Source organism: Protopterus annectens, chromosome 11.part0 (assembly GCF_019279795.1).
Source record: "Protopterus annectens isolate FY-2018-M chromosome 11.part0, PAN1.0, whole genome shotgun sequence".
Lineage (NCBI taxonomy): Eukaryota > Metazoa > Chordata > Ceratodontiformes > Protopteridae > Protopterus > Protopterus annectens.
The window spans coordinates 761,216,630-761,236,915 of record NC_056745.1 but is presented as its reverse complement, the minus strand read 5'-3'; the positions used below and the strand labels follow the sequence as shown (position 1 = coordinate 761,236,915).

Sequence of the window (20,286 nt, the reverse complement as noted above, 5' to 3'; positions counted from 1 at the left end):
TGGGGTTTAGAATAAGTTGGGATATCAGTGATACATTTTTCCATGGAACTTTAGGATTCCTGGGTAAGTTTTTGTAGAGTGGTTAGGGATGGGGATGGGCAGATTAGAGTGGAATCATCTGCGTACTGCATAAGTGATGCATGCTGGGTGGAGGCGTGTAGTTTGTTGGTGAAAATGGTGAATAGCAGAGGCCCCAATATTGAGCCTTGTGGAACACCTATGGTAGTTGGTAGTAGAGAAGATAGTACACCTTGCCATTGGACTGACTGTTTCCTATCAGAGAGATAGTTTTTGAACCAGGCAGTAGTGGAGGGGGCAAAGGACATGGAGGATAGAGTGTCTAAAAGTAGGTTATGTGAGACCATGTCAAGTGCTTTAGAGAGATCTAAGAATATGGCTGATACAAAATTGTTGTTGTTTCTAAGTTGGTTAACCTGATTAGTAAAAGAGAGAAAAGCAGTAGTTGTACTATGGTTTGGGAGGAAGCCATGCTATGTGAGGGAGACGAGATTATGTGAATTTAAGAAGTGCATCACTTGAGTGTTAATACATTTCTCAAGGAGCTTAGACAGGGGGATAGGATAGCATTGGGGCAGTAGTTTGATAGCTCATAGGAGTTGCCAACTTTGTGTTGGGGGATGTAAGCTTCCTGTATGGAGCAGTTGATAAGAATTCAGTTATGGTAGGCTAGGGACTTGTTGCTATTTTTAGGAAATTAGCGGGTAAACCATCAACTGTGAGAGTGGTAGGTTTCAGCTTTGAGAGCAGTTTTTTAGTTACGGAGGTTGGTACGAGTGAGAGTGTAAAGCAAGGTATATTATTGTGACCTGTAGTGGGGGGTGGATATAGAGTTAGTCTTGGATAGTTAGGTAGATAATAACAGAATAGATTCTGTGAAGTGATGGTTAATGTGAGAAGCTGTGCTGTCATTATCAGTGTTGGTGTTAGGAGCTGCGGTGGTAGTTTTGCCGGGTTTTAGGAGGGAATTTATAGCTTGCCAGAACTTTTGGGGGGGTTTTGGAATGTTTGTTTTGGATACTTAGGAAGTAGCTCTGTTTATCCAGTTTTGTTTGTGTTTTGGCTTGATTCCAAAGTTGTTGATAGTTTTGTCTGTCTAGAGTAGTGTTATTCTTTTTCCAGATCTTCCAGGCTTTGTCTCTGGATTTTAGTAAGGCGTTTGTGGTCCTACTCAGCCAAGGGGCATAGTTTACTTTAGTTCTACGGTTTCTAATGGGAGTGACTGTATTAAGAACATTCATAAAAGTGCTATCGAAAAACTCAACTGCCTGGTCTAATGCTAGAGTTTGTAGTGGGTGCCAATTACTTTGTTGTAACATACTGTCAAGAATTTGTAGATTTACTTTGTGTTCATCCCTAGTTTGCTTATACAGTAAAGGTTTGGTTATGTTTACATGTTTACGAAGGAGGAATGTGGGGAAGTGATTGCTAAGTTCATCAGGTAGGCAGCCCACATTGTAATTTTGTTTGGGGAAATTTAGTAAAGTCCAATCAAGGATTGATTGTATTTAGGATTTTCGGTCAACTCTGGTGGGTACTTGGATTAGTTGTGAGAATCCAAATAAGTTAATATGATTTGAGGGACTGTTAGAGTTGCAGACTAGCCAGTCTAAGTTTAGGTCGCCTAACAGGATAGTTTCGCAGGGCAGGCTGACTGTAGCCATTGTAAGATTTCCTCGATTATGGGAGTCTCGTTTCCTGGAGGGATGTGACTACAGAGAATGTTGATTCTCTTTTTGTTGTTTAGAGATAAAATGGAGCCTAATGTTTCGGCATTCAGAAATTTGGGAAGTGGGGTTTGCAGAGGCTGGAGGTTGAGTGTGTTTTTAAATAGAATTGCAACTCCGCCTCCCTTCTTGGGACCTCTGTCTAGTCTTAGGATGTTGTAACCTGGGGGGAGAATTTCTTCATTTTGGGTGGTGGGCTTTAGCCAGGTTTCAGTAATGGTTAGTATATCTGGGGAGTAGTGGGCTATGAATGCGTGTAGGTCATGTAGTTTGTTAGATATACTTCTAGAGTTTTGGTTAATAATAAGTAGGCCTGATATCTGTTTGTCTGAGAGAATGTTATTGCATGGACCTGGGTTGGGGTGTATGTCTCCTGAAATTAGTAGCCATTTTTTCAGGAATAGTTTGAGTTTTTAGCATGTGTATATTTGATCTAGATATTGTTTGTCTACTGAGAGGTAGTGTGGTGTGTGTTTTGTATATATAAAATAATGAGCTATCATTAAATAGTGTGGAGCAGATGACAACATTTGTGTGTGTGTGTGTGTGTGTGTGTGTGTGTGTGTGTGTGTGTGTGTGTGTGAAAGTATGTGTTATGTGGAAGGTATTGTTTAATGGTATGTTAGTGTGTATGGATGTGGTGTAGGCTAGAGTAGTGAGAGTTAGTAGTAGCAGTGGTAGTATGCCTTGCATGATTTGTCTAGGTGGAGGTTTGGTGTTTAGAAGTTGCAAATGATTTCTTACCTTCTATTCTGGAATGTCATTTGTCTTAACCATGATGTTAGGATATTGGCAATTGGGTACTTACGTATTATCGCAACCAGATTTTCGCGATAATAATGGTTGCTTGCTGATGTGGAAATGTAACAGATAATGGTGTGACAATGACAGACAATGGGTTTACTTTCACACTGAAGGTTGTTTTAGGCAGGGTTATCAGTAAAAAAATGAGTAAGCTAATGTCACTGTTTAGGTATGCACTTTACCGCCAGCATGTCATGTAGCTCGCAGTAAAGTGCATACAGGCTTCAACTGTCAGGGCTGCTGTCTTACTCATTGCAATTGCTCTCCAGTTTCCCCCACATAAAAAGGCACAGACACAGGAATTATGCTTTTGCTTCACTTTGTATTTTTAACAAATTTTAAACATATACTCTGGTCCAAACATGGCAGTAACGAGAGGAAGAATTGCAGCATCAGCCAGTAACGTGTTTTCCGTACTGTTGTTAGTAGGTTTAATCAGCAACCCGTAATCAGCTATCAACATCATCTACCCTCAGTGAAGGGAAAGTGACTCACGAAAAACACCCTGTAACCTTCTAACATTGAAATATCTGAAGTTCAAGGATTGCTGACTTTCCTAGTTTATGTGTCAAGATTTTCAGTAAAGGTGCTGAGAAACTGTCCCCATTTGGGAAGCAATGCCCATAGTTTACACAAAATGAAAGATACAGTCAGTCAGTTCCTGAATAAACCTATTAAGACGACTTCAATAAACAGCTTGATGATACGATTCTTCCTGTTGTTTGTGACATGTAGCATGCTTTTTCAGTGGGACCTGATCATATGTTTAGACATTGTTAAAAATAAAACATTAGCCAAAACCATCCTTCATGTCTTTGTGTGCTTGCCTTCTCTGAAGGATTCCTTCAACTCAGTGAAAATAATCAGTTCCTCAGTACGGTAGCAGGCATGACGATTCAAGCGTGCATATGTAATGCATGCAAAAACATGGAGGGTTTTCTGAAATATTTCTTTTCCCCAAGCTAATGCAAAGTTATTCCACAGCAGTAAACACTGTGAATACCACCGTGCAGCGTTTCATGGCCTCGTCTCTACCGAAGTATGTGAAATTGACAACAGCGAAAATGTGGTTGCGATAATACGTAAGTACCGGCAATTGATATAGGGTCCCTTTGAATTCTGACTGTCGATACATTAAACAGATATGCTTCCCCTTTTATGATTAACTGCAAACAACCTACACAAATATTTTTCATGGCTTTTGTGTTGTAACATTTGGAGTGTGATTTTCCTGAAAGATTTGATTCTGATTCACTGTAACTATGCAAACCTTAGTTTCAGCTGTATGTTTATTTACTTTTCTATGTGTTTATTTTATTTTATTTATTTATTTTGATTTATTTTAATTATTTAAGGTAATGTGTAGTACAACAGATATCCTTTACTGAATTAGAATGTTTTTCAGATGGGGCACGTAAGTTAACTTTTGATTATGTTATCTTGTTGTGTGGAGACTGTGTGGTCATTTGCACTTAGCAAGATCCCTAAAATTGAAAATAAAGCTGACTGAACCATAAACCCATACATGCACATACAAGTAAATTATGCAGAATCCACCAGGCTAAGGAAAACGGTTGAGGGATTCCAAGAAGAATTTGATATGTCTCAAAACACTTCAGCTGTATTTCCAAAGTGATTTGCAGGACATTTGTCACACAAGAAATAAATGAATAGCAACTTGGGTGTTTAAAACAAGCCTTGAAGTATCAGCTTCTCTGCTACTTACTTGTTCCTTTTTATCATTCTTCCCATAGGTCAGTCTTGGATTATTTCTGTCAGTCTGTCTAGGGAAATTAATGCTGTCATTATATACTTGTATGCAATTATTTAAAACAATGAAGCCAGGGACAGAATGTCAGAGTATAAATAGAAACTAGTGACTAAAATTCTTAGATTACAGGTCTCAGAGTGCAGAGTGACATGCCAGTGAATAAGTGCTGTTTAGAGAAACACTTGACATCCTTTTGCTTATATGCTTCACAAAACAGTGAGTGAACTATGGAAGAACGTCTTGACTATTAAGAATTTATAGTAATAATATTCATATACTGTTGCTAAGTAAAGCAATCAGCATTGGAAAAAATTACCATATTACTGAATCTATTAAAATAATTAACAAGGGTGACAGTGCGCAGTTCAGAGGAAGGGCGGCAGAATGATTTCATAATATGCAGGAAGGGCTGTTCTGAAGAACACTGACACAATAATAACTCTTCGTATTGAGAGCATGTTAACATCTCTGTGTTGTTTTCATAAAAACAACACAAAAGTGAGTTGGAAGACTTGATGTTAGACACGTTTATGTATTTTAGAATTACTAGCTATGATAAGAGTATCGTTTATTAGACTTGGGAATAGATGGTTTAGCTGCATAAGAAGCATATCTTGTCAGAAAAGTATGTTTCTGGTGCCACATCTACAGCTTTTGATAGGCCACTCAACCCATTTTACTTCTGTCAATCTGTCTGCTGTCAACAAGGACAAGATCTCTCTACTTTATAGACTTCTTTAATGCTTTCTTGTTAAACAAGACTACAGAAGCGATAGAAGATAATATGTGTACCTGTTAGCAGATGGCATCAACCTCCACATTATACTAGGCAGTTTACAATTAACAGGATGAAGGATTAGAACCTGAGGAGTGTTTTTGGGTATGATGATTTGCATGGTCAGTTTGTTATATATCTTTTGTTTTCCATCAGTTCATTATCCCCCCCTGTCCCAACAACACTAGTACCTCCTACCATGTACCTCTGCTACTATCACCACAGCTGTATAGCCCTTCCATGCATCATTTGTAATATAAATGTCCACTACAGCTGAAACCACTACATGAGAACATGTGCGTGTGATCACTTGCTGGGGATCCCCAAATGTTTTACTTTGTAATCCTGAACTTCCTATTTCCCACATGTAGTGTATCTTAGCAGGTTGCAAAGCATGCACACTCCAATATGTTCTCAGTCTAAGGAATCCCCAAGTGCTGCCTGGGCATATAAGAGCCCATTCATTTGCACCTGCTTGCCTCCAGTGCATCTTCTCTCCAGGATGTGAGAATTGTCCGTCAGACATTGTATCCTGTCCTTCTTGGCATGCTCTCCTCCTCTGGGGATTGTAGTCATACATGCTCCCTACTGGCATAATGTAGAACTGAAACAACCAGGAACTCTAAACCGTGAGAAATTCACTAAGAAATTAAAAAAATAATCAAAATGATTTTGATTATTTTTTAATTTCTTAGTGAATTTCTCACGGTTTAGAGTTCCTGGTTGTTGGACCTGACTTGTGTTTTATTTCACAGTCTGTTTGCCGTTTTTTCATATTTCATAATGTAGAACTGAATCAGACATCAGAATGTCATCAGACCTGCTTTTTACAGAAATTATTATACTATTCCTTCAGATCGGTTGTTTGCCATTTCCCCATTGTGGAGTGATCTCAGAGTATATATGGTGTGTATAATATGAGTAAGTGTAAGAGGTGCATGGGGGCTTAGTGCCTTCAAAAAATGTTTTTTTGTTTTACCAGTATTTTAGTGAAAAGCAGGTTTAATATTTTGTGTTTCAGTATCCTACCGTTCAGTGTTATGGCAGTTTGATATTTCAACACAGACCCCATTTGCAGGCCTGCTCGACATGCAGAACAGATCCTCACTTGTTCCACTGAGCCAAACACCCTGTGCTGTTCTCCCCACACTGCCAGCAGTTGTTCCATATAGGCCAGGGATGATGAAGCCTCTAGGAGCTACAACCTCATACATACCTCTTAATGTGCCCTTTTCAACTGACACAAGTACAGCAAATTAATTTACTTTTCTTGATTTTTGGTCATTTTTTTTTGTTTCTTTCAATTTGTAATAAAAGCTATTTAGCTCAATCTGCTAGAAACCTGCAGTAAACATTCATTCATTCATTTTCATCGCCTGCTTTGCCTTATTCTAGTTAAAATGAAAGCCAGAACCTGTTGTAACAAACAATGGGTAGAAGAGAGAGACGCAATCTACATGGTTAAATGTTTTTAGCAACTTTCCTAACTCAAAACACAGCTGGTCTGTTTAATTATAACAGCTGGAAAGCCATATTTTTGGAAGCAGCAACTCATTAGCAAATGTATGCTTACTCGCCCTGTATACTTAATCAAGCTCACTATACAAGGATACTGACATTTTCATCTTTTCTCTATCTTGCCAGCTTCTTTGCATAACCAGTGCAGATTCTCAAAGAGTAAAACATCTAATCAAAGATGGAGACACTGGACAGCATTCTGGAGTGAAACTAAACTCATCAACTATTGTTATTGATGTAATCAAGTACAGTGAACATAGCTCCTGTATTGGAGTGTGGGGTGTTTCTACCCCATAGAAAATATAGCTGATTTTGCTTCACAACAGTTTTAACATAGCTGTCTATTGTTACATGTCTTTCGGCTTTTCCCGGTTAGGGGTTACCACAGCAGAACTCCTGTCTGCTCATGATTGGCAGTGGGATTTTTACGGTGCCAAGTTGCTATCCCGATGCCCAACCTTCAAAGAAGGCACGCCCATTCACGCTTGAACCTACCTGCATGTCTTTAGCATCACTCGACCGCGGGAAGGGAATGCAGACTCCACACAGAAAGTGCTCTAGCTGAGAATCGAACGGGAGAACCTCTTGCTGAGAGGCGACAATGCTAACCGCTACACCACTGCAGCCTACACTGTCTTTTGTTACATGTACTACTCCCAAAACTGACTGTTAGCTGCTTTGTTTTCTGTAAAGTGCTTTCTCTCTCTTTGTCTTTTTCTGTCACTCTCATTTTCTCCTTCTGCTTCATTACTTTTTAAATTTATTTTTTCCTTCATGTTATTTCCTTTCTTTTATGTTCTACTTCAGCCTAACCTCGTTGTCCGCTACTGCTCTAATAACAGACTACTGCATAATCTAGCTTCTTCTCTAACCTGTCCATTTTTCATGAACTCCACCCAGCATATTTTTAATCTGTATTTTTTATCCGTTTCTGGACTAGTCTCATTGCCTATATGATGAGCATATTCTCACAGAAAAAAGAGCTTTCCTTTTCTGTTTTGTCCATCTGACAGCTTCCTGGCTTTCCACTCCCTTACCCATTTGAGGATTATTGCTTTAACTATTTTAGCAAATGTTATAGTCAAAATTTGCCCTCCAAATTCCTGAAAGGATTATCCCAATATTACCGTTTTACAGCTATAAACAGTTAAATAGCAAGTGGTTCACACTGGACTCATGAGTTGTTACCATCCCAAAGCCTGTAGTTTGGAGAATTATCTGTTGGAGTGACGGCTACTGCATGTGTGTGTTACCAACAGAGCAAATTAAGTCCACAGTAAAGCAAGCGGGAGTGCATAGTTTAGAAATGACTGCATGCTCAATACAGTCCTTGGGAGTCCTATAATATTCACACCAAATGCCTTGTTGCATTTATAAAATGGGCAATTTTTTGCAATTTGAATTTAGCTTATGGTTGATAATTTTATGTTTTGTGTGTATTAAACTAATTGATTTTTGTGCAGGGTTATAAATTATTACTCATGGAATTCTGCTATGACATTTTTAATGTAGTCATTTACAGAATATGTCCATCAAACTAATGTGTGATACTGTACATTTCAGTTTGGCATGGTCATTTGACAGTCATTTTAATAAATCTCATTTTGGATCCAGGTTACACAAATTCAGTATTATAGTTCAGGTGTTAAATGTCCCATAAATGATTATGGTGAAAGTCTAAGCTGAAAATGTTAGATTTTGGCAGAGTTTTGGCTTCCAACGTCTAAACCAACAATTTGCTAGCTCCCATATAATTCATTCCGTCTAGAAGCATCTTATCAGCTAGTAAGCTGTAGGTATGGGTTATGGCATATGTTGAAAATATTGTGAGAAACAAAATCTTCCTTTTTTAGCTAATTGCTGAAAAATTATAATCTTGCACAGTCAGAAATTTTATAATGTAATTTTCAGGGTAGTCACTTTAGAGCTACTTCTGTCAGACTACATGTTCTTGGGTGGTTTATTTGTAAATGTTATGTCACACTTATTTCATAAACTGCAGAATTGCATAAATTCAGTATAACAGGCTGGTGATGGTTTATATATAGTGTGTTGAAAAGTTAAGTTCAAGTTGCTAGGTTTTAGTAGAATTATAAACATTTGTTAAAAGTAATGTTTAAAAAGTGGGTATTGCCCACTTTAGATGATTGTTGTTTAAAGTTAGAACTTTTTAACTGTGAATAATTTTGGCATGACATTTTCAGGGTGATCATTTTAGTGACCATTCTGTGTGACTGTAGTGTACAGTTTTGCACATTTATTTGCAAGTGTCTTTCACAGTATTTTTTGCAAAGTGCATTTTACATGAAATTTGCAAAAATAATGTGTTATTGTTCAGGTGGCAGTGGCCTACAGATGCTATTTTGAAAAGGTTAGCTTAGAATGTTAAGTTTTGACAGAGTTATTGACTTAAGATACTATTAAAATGTATTATTTAATGTGTACTTTGCTTTCTAGTGGAGCCCTGATGTTTCAGTTTCCACAGTAACAAATTTTATTTTCTGGACTTTTTCTGAATGCATTTTCTGCCTTTTTCCTGTAATGTAGAGATTGACCTCAGAGCCTTATGCCATTGTTAGTGAGAGTTCATGGGTAGATAAAAAAAAATTCTGACAGTGAAAAGTTGAAGGCTGTGAGGGGAAGGGACCTCTAAATGCAAGGTCTAGGTGACCTGCACTAATTTTACTCCATGTGTAGAACACATTTGATGCACAAGTAGCTAGAAATCAGGTTGGTCAGTGTTACTTGCCCATTTTATTACTCTAGATATTAAGTGCCATTTTAAACTAATAGTTAAACTAAATCCTATTGGGATTGCAGTACTTTTATTTGTGTGGTATTTGAAATTGATTCACCTCCTTTTCAAACTGACTTTTTGTCTGCTATACAGAATGTTTCAAAAGGTTTAGGATAACATTTTTTGTAACATTGCCAGCAGAATTTGTGTCAACCTAATTATACATTTTACTATGCAAAAGCATGCCTTTCGCCAAAGACATCTGTGGATTTTCTTTTAACTGTTTTTCTTCTGCATACATGTGAAGATGTATTACTGATTCAGTTCAGACTAATAGCTCAGTTTTATCTGGTTTACAACCCTTCACAAAGTGAAGTGCACTGCTATTATTCCTGCAACTCTTTTCCTATGTATTAATGCCTTCATGTAATTTATTTTTTAAACATCTTTATTAAATCAGCACTTAAGACACAGGCACGCATACATTTACAGAAAGAAAAAATAAGCCATATTAATATATTTTCCATTAAGTACACAATACACCATGCATATTTTTTTCTTTGAAAATGCCATCAGTCCAACATTAAAAAAATTGCTGAATTCATGCCTTCCCATAAACCTCACTCCCCCTACTGAACATTATTCTGCATGTATTACTCCTACAATTTCCATTTATTTCTATGTAATTTGCTCTTTCCGTTTTTCTAAAGTTCACTCTTGCAATGTATCTCCTTTATAATATTCAGTACTTTAAACTGAGCTGGCACAGACTTTGATTTCCATTTTCTAGTAATTGCTTTTTTGGCAGACAGAATTATACTTAATAAGGCCTTGCTATGTGTAGGCAAATTCAGATCCTTTGTCCCAGCTCAACAAATCATATCCTTAGTTATATCAATTTTCTCACCGAATATTTCTGATAGAGTACTCTGGAAGTTTTTAAAACCTGCCAAATCATATTGCCAAAACACATTCCCAATTACCTGTTTCTTCCCCATCGTGAGCAAGAAACTATGTTCCCTCATAAAATCATCCAAGGCGAGCTTTGAAAGAAAAATTGCAAAGGACTCCAAAGATAACTACAAGGCATTCTTTAGCTATGTCAAGAATCTAAGTGGCAATGCTCAGATCTGCTTGGAGTTAGTGCAGAATGGCACAAAATACACTGAACAGACCGATATCACCAACATCCTGGCAGACAGGTTCAGCGCAAACTTCACCCCTCTCTCACCCCCAAAAGGGCCCATAACCATACCAGAAGAATGTAGAGTCCCTGAAATCACAGGCACTCAGGTTAAAACAGCCCTCTCCAAAGCCAAAAACACAGCATCAATGGGACCGGATGGTGTCCCAGGCTGCATTCTACATGAGCTCAAAGACGAAGTAACCCCTCACCTAAACACACTGTTCAAACTCAGCCTCTCAACACTCTACATACCCATAGAGTGGCACACAGCAACGGTTATTCCGCTCCACAAAGGTGGAACCACAAAAGACCCCGGGAACTATCGCCCTATAAGCTTGACTAGCTTGGTCTGCAAGGCTATGGAGTGCATCTTCATGGAACTCATTAACAGAGACATTGGGAACCTCCAAACACTGGACCCTACCCAGTTTGGCTTTGTTAAGGGCAGATCATGCCTCCTAAACCTGGTGGACTTCTTTGAGACAGTTACCAAGGGTATAGACAAGGGAAAGGTGGTACACACAGCCTACCTAGACCTTGCTAAGGCCTTCAACACCATTCCCCATTCTGGTATTATAGACAAGCTCACCAGCCTGAACATAAACTCCTAAGTCACAAGATGGGTTGCCAACTGGCTCACGGACAGAGCCCAAGTGGTGAGAGTTGTGGGAGCTAGGTCTGACTCTAAACCGGTTACAAGTGGTGTTCCCCAGGGCTCAGTCCTAGGACCCCTCCTGTTCAGCATATACTTCTCAGAGGTACAGGCAAGCACAGGAGGACTATGGCTGACCAAGTTTGCAGATGACTGCAAACCAGGGGCTAGAATTGACTCTCTGCCTGACACAGACATCCTCCAAAAGGGTCTCACTGAGACGGATACCTGGTGTCAAAATCATGGTCTCAAGCTAAATGCCAAGTGCATAGTCACCCCCTTTGGAAAAAACAAAGTACCCACAAACTACCACATAGGTGGTAGTCCCCTAAATATGGAAGATGTAATAAGGGATTTGGGGACCCAAGTAGATAGTAATCTCACCTTTGATAATCACATTGCCAAAGTGGTTAGAAAATCTTTCTACGTGGCCCACCTAATCACAAAAGGGTTCACATCCAGATCAAAAAAGGTCATTGTGCCCCTCTACTCATCACTCATCAGACCCATCACAGAGTACAACACCCCATTATGGATGTACCTTACAAGACACCTGCAACATCTGGAAAGACCACAGAAGTACCTCACCAAGAGGATCACTGGCCTCAAACAGATGCCCTATGCAGCTCGACTGAAGAAGCTCCAGTTGTACTTGGTTGCATACTGCCTACTCAGAGGTGATCTCTGCCTGACATACAAGGCCATGTCCAACCCAGAATTGATGGACATGCTCCACCTAAAGAAAACCTTATCCCCTCGAGCCACACGCTCTAGGGATCTAGACCTCACCACAGCAATAAATAGGATATGCTGGAGGGATAGATTCCTGTCCCAGAGTCTTCCCATGCTTTGGAACAAGATCCCAATCTACATTAGGCAGAGCTCTTTGCTAACATTCTTCAAAAGAAACCTTGACGAGTGGATGGGAAACAGAAAGTTTACCTCGGGGATCACTTCAGTGGCTCTGTTGGTCAGAGGCACAGGGAACTAATCTAAGGGACAGTGAAAGCCAACTCATTCTGGCTAGGCTTATAAATGCCTTCGGGCAGATAGCCTAGTACCAACCTATGAACCTATGAACCTATCACACCTCCAACATCTGTTAACTACCTGAGAAAAAATTCTTTGAAGTCTCCTTGGGGTATAAAAATACCAGTACAAATATTTCTAAGCAAAGATCCTAAACCTTCTGAGCTGTGTTGCATACTTGGCAGTCATATATATGTCCTCCCATTGTTCTCTTGTAAATCACTTTTCCAGTCTCTCTTTCTAATGTTTTCTAATTTTCTCTAATTTATACTTATAGCCATTGTGCAATATTGTATATGTTCTACTAATTATCCTTTTTTTAACAGCAGCTTCTGTTGTAGATGTGGCTAAAACTCCTAACAGAGCAGACCTTTCACTTAAGATTCCCTTATTTTCCCTTCCCTTTGTCTATACTGATATCAATCCCTGGTAGTAAAGGCTATCTCTAGCCTGCAGTCCAAATTTCTTCTAATTTATGGCTGTAGCCTTCATTTTATCTTCATTAATTTTATATCCTGAAAAGGCTTGAACCTTAATGAATATGTAATAGTATGTATGGTTGTTATTGTTCCTTATGGATCTGCATCCAAAATCCCCCACTCTCGCTGTCTCTGTTTGTTTCTTGAATTTACCCCCTGCTTCATCATCATCCCTTTCCATTTTGAATTATAATCTTCTGCTTGTGTTATGTATCTCACTAAACTTGTGTATGCTTTCCCTCACAGATAAATTTCTTCAACTTTTTATTAATTATTGTCCACAACATCTCCTCTGGTTGACAAAAATATGCCTGACCCATACATAAAATTAAGAGACTAAAAACATTTTCACTGCTTGTACCTTACTATATATATATCCATAAACAAAAGCTTCCAGCTTCTCAGTTCTTGTATTGTGTTTTTTTGTTTAGTCTCTTTCCACACATCCTTAGTTGTCATAACAGAAATCTTTTTAATCCATGCTCCTAAATAATTCATCTTATGTCCCCATGAATGTGGGCATTGTTGAACCAATTCATGTGTGGACACATAATTTATGGCTGTAGCCTTTGTTTTATCTTCATTCATTTTACATCATGAAAATGCTTGAAATTGTCTCAAAATGTCCCACAACTCTGAGCTGTCCATTTCTGGATTTATCAGGTACAAAATAATATCACTGGCAAATAAATCCATTTTTTCTTCATTACCATCCCAGTTATATCCATGTATTTCTGAATTTCTTGTTTCCTCTGCCAATGGCTCTAAATATAAAGCTAATAACAAAAGGGAAAAATGCATCCCTGCATGGTTCCCCTGTTCAAACAAAATTTATCAGAGAGAAACTCTGACACTTTAATTCTTGCCTTCAGTCCTGTACATGTCCACCTAATTAACATTATTATTGTATGAAGGAATGCAAATGCATCCATTGCCCTACTCATAAAATCCCAGTTATATATAATTATACAAATATTCACAAATGTTCAAAATTTCTCTAAAACATCTACAGGATCACTAGTTATTTCTCTTGTTATAGGCTCCCTAAGTTTGGCAACAGCACTTTCTACTTTCTGCTGCCTAAGATATTGTACTAAAAGTTTTTGTGCTCTGGAGTTATCAAAAATAGTTGCTTAACAGCACTCTTTCTAAACTCCTGCATATTATCCAGATACTCTCTTATTTTCTCTTTAGCACTCTGTATTTTCACCCCATCTTCTTCTTCTTCTTCTTCGAGATTCCCCTTATTCTGCATCACTTTAACTTTTGTCAATCCCTCTAATTCCTATTAATTTTTAACCATATCTATTTCTCTTTTATTTCTACCATTTTTAAACTGCCCATTTTCATTTTATCACACTCAGTAGATATACATTATGAAGATATTTCTATCTTCTGTAATGATTCTTGAATAATTTCCACTACACTTTCATTAAATTCCTTTCCTTTTAAGAGGTAGGTGGGAAAGTGCCACTGTCTTAGTTTTACTTCATTACTCTGCATTTTTATCAATTTTTATTGGTGCCTGATGTGAAATAGTTATTAGATGTATTTTGAAGCTTTCAATTAAATGCAAATTTTCCAATTAAGTGTAATTTCTGTGTAGTCTAACTCAGATAATATGAATAGTGTAGCCACTTTGATATAAAGCTATTGTTCTCACCTATCATACACGACAGTTGTTTGAATGTATATTTCCAGCTTTTGTGTTACATGTACATACTAATGTTTGATCTTTTAACAGTTGTTTCTTCTCATCTCTATTTGAACTTATGTCACATTTTTTTCAGAATGTTTTGTTTTAATACAAACTCTCAAACTAAAAAAAAAAAAGCATTTTCAAAACACCCCTGTCCCCTATTAATTTATAATAAAAACTCAAAACTATGTACGTCTTCAAAATATTAAGGTTTTCCCCTATGGGTAAGAACAGTTGCCCCAAATTGACAGCTGCACCCACAGGCATTACCGAACCTCAAATTAAGGTTACCTATGTATAACCATATAGGTTTTATATGTACATATATATATATATATATATATATATATATATATATATATATATATGTGTGTGTGTGTGTGTGTGTGTGTGTGCATGATATGACCAGTGTTCACACTTACACTGATTGCTGTTTGCTCTTATCTCTGTTCCCTTCTCAGATATGAAAAACAGCTTGTGTGCTTTCAGAAAACATTAACTTTTATCACTTAGAACAAAGCCCACTGGCTATCTTTAAATAAAACTTAATTATACATGTTCTGATAGAAATGAATTAAATTATTAAGGGTGTTATGGGGGCTGTTATGTCTTATTCACTTCAAACTTTATTTTTCACTGAACTGCTTGCCATTGTACCTGTAGATCAGTGTACGTATCTCTTTAAGAAACCTTCTGTGGGCATGTACTAGTATTGATTACTGAGCATGTGCAAGGAAAGAGTGGCATTTTGTAGTTAGCTATTGAGATGTAAGCATGCATGTATGTAAGCTCTATCTGTTAATCAGTTTGGATATGTTTATTGATCTTGCTATCCATCCTGATGTGTTTCTATATAATAAAGCATCTTAAACGAACTACCCCACATGCTTGTCTTCTAAGTGTAGAGGCACTAGCAACATGGTGTCAGAAGTGGCATGTCTAAAGGACATGGTATCAGAAGTGGCTTATCTAATGGCCAGAAAGAACTCCAGTTTCTCTACTTTGACTTCAAGAGGTGTATATACAAAAGTGGACTATCCTTGCTGCATGCATAATTCACTAACAGGTCAGAAATGAATTTTTAAATGGTGTAAACTTGTTCAAACCATTTCTTAGTTGCTAAATATGAAACAAAGCATACAGAATGCTCCAAATTATATTAAAATAAGTAAAAATGTCTGATATTGCTAGAAGTATTCAAATTACTACAGAGAATGTTTGAAATAAAGTCCAAATTGCATAAAATGAATAAAATAAGAGAAACAACTGTGATTTTTTTCTAAGCATGTACTTTTTCATTATTACTGAAGCTATCAGAGATATCAGAACTGTATGAAATGTTTGCATGTTTGTGCAGTGTTACAGTAAAGCAATTTCACAGAATACAGCCATTTCAGAGTATATTTCACAAAGTGCAGTATTTTGAAGAGTTTATTGTGCATTTGTGTGTTACTGCAAGCTGCAGAACGGCAACTTGTTTGTACATAATTACAGCGGCCATATTTTCAGTGTATGCATAAACACACATACTTTGTTGGCATGGCTGAAGGATTAAAAAAAAATCAGGTTCACTAGTGTTTCGCAATAATATTGCTGAGAACTGAAAAGTGTTTGAGCAAGAGTACAACATTTTCATATAGGCTGCATTTTCTGATAAAGACAACTGTGCAAAGGAATTTATTCTACTTAATTTAGCTGGGTAAGAAACCATTGAAAGGGAACATTAATTTGTGTTTTCACCTGCTGGTTATGCTGGAGATGAGGAAAACCATCATATTGCTCTACAGGCTGAGTCAAGGGAGGACACTGAGTGCTTAAAACATAAATTTAGAGAAATGTGTAACCCCCAGACAAACATTATAATGGAAAGGCACTTATTTTACGCAAGGGATCAAAAGCCAGGTAAATCTTTAGCAGCATATATAACTGACCTGAGAAATAAAGCTAAAATGTGCAGATTTGGTGATTTAAGAGATTAGTTAATAAAAGACAGACTTGTGTGGAATATTAAAGATGATAATGTGAGAAAGATTTTGCTTCGTGACAGTGATTTAACTTTGAATAAGGCCATTGAGATTTGTCAGATACATGACCTCACAGAAAAACACACAAATATGCTTACAAATAAGAATAGCTTTAGAAGTTACAACTGCAAAGTTCACGTAGATAGTATGCAGCATGCAGTTAAAAGTAACAGGCCCAGGCACATGGCAGCAACTGTAGTCTTTGCTACACCCACTGGTAAACCTCAGAGCTTTCTAGCAAGTTCCAGAGTTTGCACAGTCTCATTGAAGCATAAGAGTGAGTCAGCAAACTCAAAGCATGGTCCCCAATCTAGTTCCATTGCCAACTGTCTTAATTGTGGTAGCAGTCATGAATCTAAAAGCGAAAAGTGCTTAGCTTTTGGTCAGTAATGCCATAAATGTAATAAATGGAATAATTTCAAAAGATTTTGTAAATCAAAAGAATGCGTGCTCTCTTTTACTCAAAGGGATCATTTTAAGAAACAAGTTGATCAGTTAGGCAGCAGTAATGTGACATCTCCTACTTTTTATGTTGCTGGTCTGTCAATGCTTAATGAAACATTCGATGCAGTTGATTTATGGGCCAAGAATGAAGTATTTTGCACTGTTTGGATAAATGGCAAGCCCATAGAGCTCAAAGTTGATAGTAGCTTAAAGTGCAATGTTATGTCTGCTGAAACATTTGCTAGAGTAAGTGCTGGTGTAAGGCTTGTTTTGTTTGGCAAAGTGTGCTAAGCTTTTGCTTATGGTGGCAAAGAGATTGAAACTGAAGACTCATTAATGCTTTCAAGTTACTCTGCTGGGAAAAGTTACAACTTATTATTTATGTAGTTGAGGCACGTCCAGTCATTATTAGGCCTCACAGACACTTTGAAATTGGGACTTCTTTCATTTAGTAAGGAGATTCACCATGTTAGCTTAAAAGGCCACTACTCTAATTTTTCCCAGTCTATTTTTTTCTACCTATGCTGATCTATTTGAAGACAAACTAGGCAAGCTTCTAGTTGTGTACTCCATGAACTTAGACCCTAGCGTCAGTCCAGTTGTCAAGCCAGCCCAGAAAGTTCCAATAGCTTTTCAGACCAGAGTTAAAGCCAAACTAAATAAAATGGCACAACAAGGTGTGATTTGCCCAGTAGAAGACCCTACTGAGTGGGTCTCTTCCATGATGGTATCTAATAAGAAAAGCTAAGATGAAATCAGAATTTGTTTTGATCCACAAAATTTGAACAAGGCACTGAAAAGACCTCATCATTCAATGCACACAGTCGAAGAAGTCACAGCTTTGATGCCAAATGCCACTATTTTTTCTGTCTTACATAGAAAGAGTTCATTTTGACAAATTTTGCTTGACAAGAAATCCTCAGTGCTCATTACTTTCAGTATTCTGTCTGGAAAGTACAGATTTCTGAGAATGCCATTTGGAATAAATTCTGCAAGTGAAGTCTTTCAACGTACAACTGAGAAAATGTTTTGTGGGTATCCTTATGCTATTATAGTAGATGACATACTGGTAGGAGGTAATGGTGAAGCTAAACATGACAGAAATGTCAGAAAAGTTCTGGAAAGGGCACGTCAAGTGAACGTTAAGCTCAACCCACAGAAATGCAAATTCAGGATCCTAAAAGTCACTTACATTGGTCATTTATTTACCAGTTCAGGCCTATGACCAGACCCAGCTAAGAAAACAACCATTCTTAAGATGCCAGCTCCAGACAATGTCCAAGCCCTGCAACATTTTCTTGACAAGGTTAACTACCTAGGCAAGTTCATTCCATACTTGAGTGAAATATCAGTACCATTCAGAGAGATAATACATAAAGATGTATATTGGTCTTGGTTAGAACAGCACCAGATACATTTGATGTCTTGAAGCAGAGAATTGCCAGTCCACCTACTCTCAGCTACTATGATGTACACAAACCAGTTACTCTTTCATGTGATATTTTGAAATTTAGTCTTGGTTCAGTCATTCTTACAAGAGGGTCAACCTGTTGTTTATGCATCCAAAACTCTCACCCAAGCTGAAATGCAGTATGCTCAGATAGAAAAAGAACTTTTGGCAATTGTGTTTGCACATTCCAAGTTCCATGATTATGTGTATGGTAGACCTGTCCAGATTGAAACAGATCATCAACCTCTAGTCACTGTTTTGAGAAAGCCTATGCTTTCAGCTCCAGCCTGACTGCAACGCATGATGCTTATATTGCAAAATTATCATTTCTCTCTTGTCTACAAGAAAGGCAAACTTCTTTATCTTGCTGATATGTTATCCAAATCACCCAGAAGTACCATGGAACAGCATGAGAATAACTTTGACGTTGTGGAAGTAAGAAATTTTTCTTCCACACATCTTGATGAGTTGAGAGATCACACAGCTGCCGATCCAGTTTTACAGAAGCTCAACTACTTTCTTAAAGAAGGATGGCTATCAAAGCAATGTAGTTTACCTCCAGAAGTGCAACTTTATTTTCCATATAGAGATGAGATTTTGGCTGACAAAGGTATCATTATGAAAAGTTCTAAAGTTGTTGTAACAATGTCTTAGAAAAAAGAGTACATTACTATCTTACATCGAGGTCACCCAGGAGCAGACTCTACCAAAAGAAGGATGAGAGGACTAGTAATTTGGCCTCCTATGTCACAAGATATTGAGAGAGTACTTTCATTTTGTTCCGTGTGTAACAGTACTAAGCAACATCAACAGAAAGAACTACTTTAGCTAAACCACATGTGTGGGTAGTCATGGACAGAACCACACAAAGTTATTTCTAACAATGGCATTCCATTTACGAGCCAACAGTTCAAAAGATTTGCTGAAGAGTGGGACTTTTCTCATGTCACGAGTAGCCCAAAGTATCTACAGTCAAATGCTTTGGCAGAACTAGCAGTCTAAAGTGCAAAGCAGTTACTAGAGAAGTTAAAATGAGATAATAGTGATGTTCTCCTCAATCTCTTGAATCTCAGAAATATTCATCATGATAAACATCTTGTTTCACCTGCTCAGAGACTTCTGTCGAGACAAACCAGAACCACATTACCAATCAGCAGCCAATTGTTGGGTCCATGTGTCAAGAACAACAGGTCTGTGAAAGCTAATCTGTTGAAGAAATGCCCCAGAAGTCCTACTATGATAAGATCAGCAAACCGCTCAATCCATTATGAGAAGAAGTGGTAAGGATGCAATTTCTAAAGTTTATGATCGGATTGAAGTTGTGAATAACATCTGCCCACACCAGAGACTGTACACTGTGGAATCACAAGGAGCAGTTTTTAGGTGGAATCAGAAGCATTTGATACCAGTATCTGAGCCTATACCACAGAACATAGCCTTTGAGAAAGACTCTTTATCTCAGAGTGAGTTGTTCGGTGTTCCAGTTCCAGAATAAGTTCCAGAGAACATTTCCATTGCTGCAATGAATCCTGAAGTTCCTAAGATGAGCTGTTCACCAGAAGCTGTCCCTGTTGCTAAAACCAGTCCTGATTGTTATGTTACGGGATTTGGTCGTATCTCCAGACCATGTTCCGGATACACGGCAACTTGTACATGAACATTATGCTTTGTTTCTAATGTCTATATTGATGCATGTTTAACTGCAATGTTATTTTGATAAAGGACAATCTTTTCCTTAAGAGGGAGGATGTAGATCAGTGGACGTATCTCTTTAAGAAACCTCCTGTGTGCATGTACTAAGTGTATTGATTACTGAGCATGCTCAGGCACAGAGTGCCATTTTGTAGTTATCTGTTGAGATGTAAGCATGCATGTGTGTAAGCTCTAGCTCTTAATCAGTTTGCTTATGTTTATTGATGCTGCTATCCATCCTGATGTGTTTCTGTATCATAAAGCATCTTAAACGAACTACC

General features: G+C 37.8%; 1 protein-coding gene across 1 annotated transcript in view; it reads left to right on the top strand.

Moving 5' to 3' along the window:
- The window catches only part of TMTC1 (transmembrane O-mannosyltransferase targeting cadherins 1), a 2,511,834-nt gene that overhangs the window by 1,072,502 nt on the left and 1,419,046 nt on the right, over window positions 1–20,286 (top strand). The gene's annotated exons all lie outside the window — the stretch shown is intronic.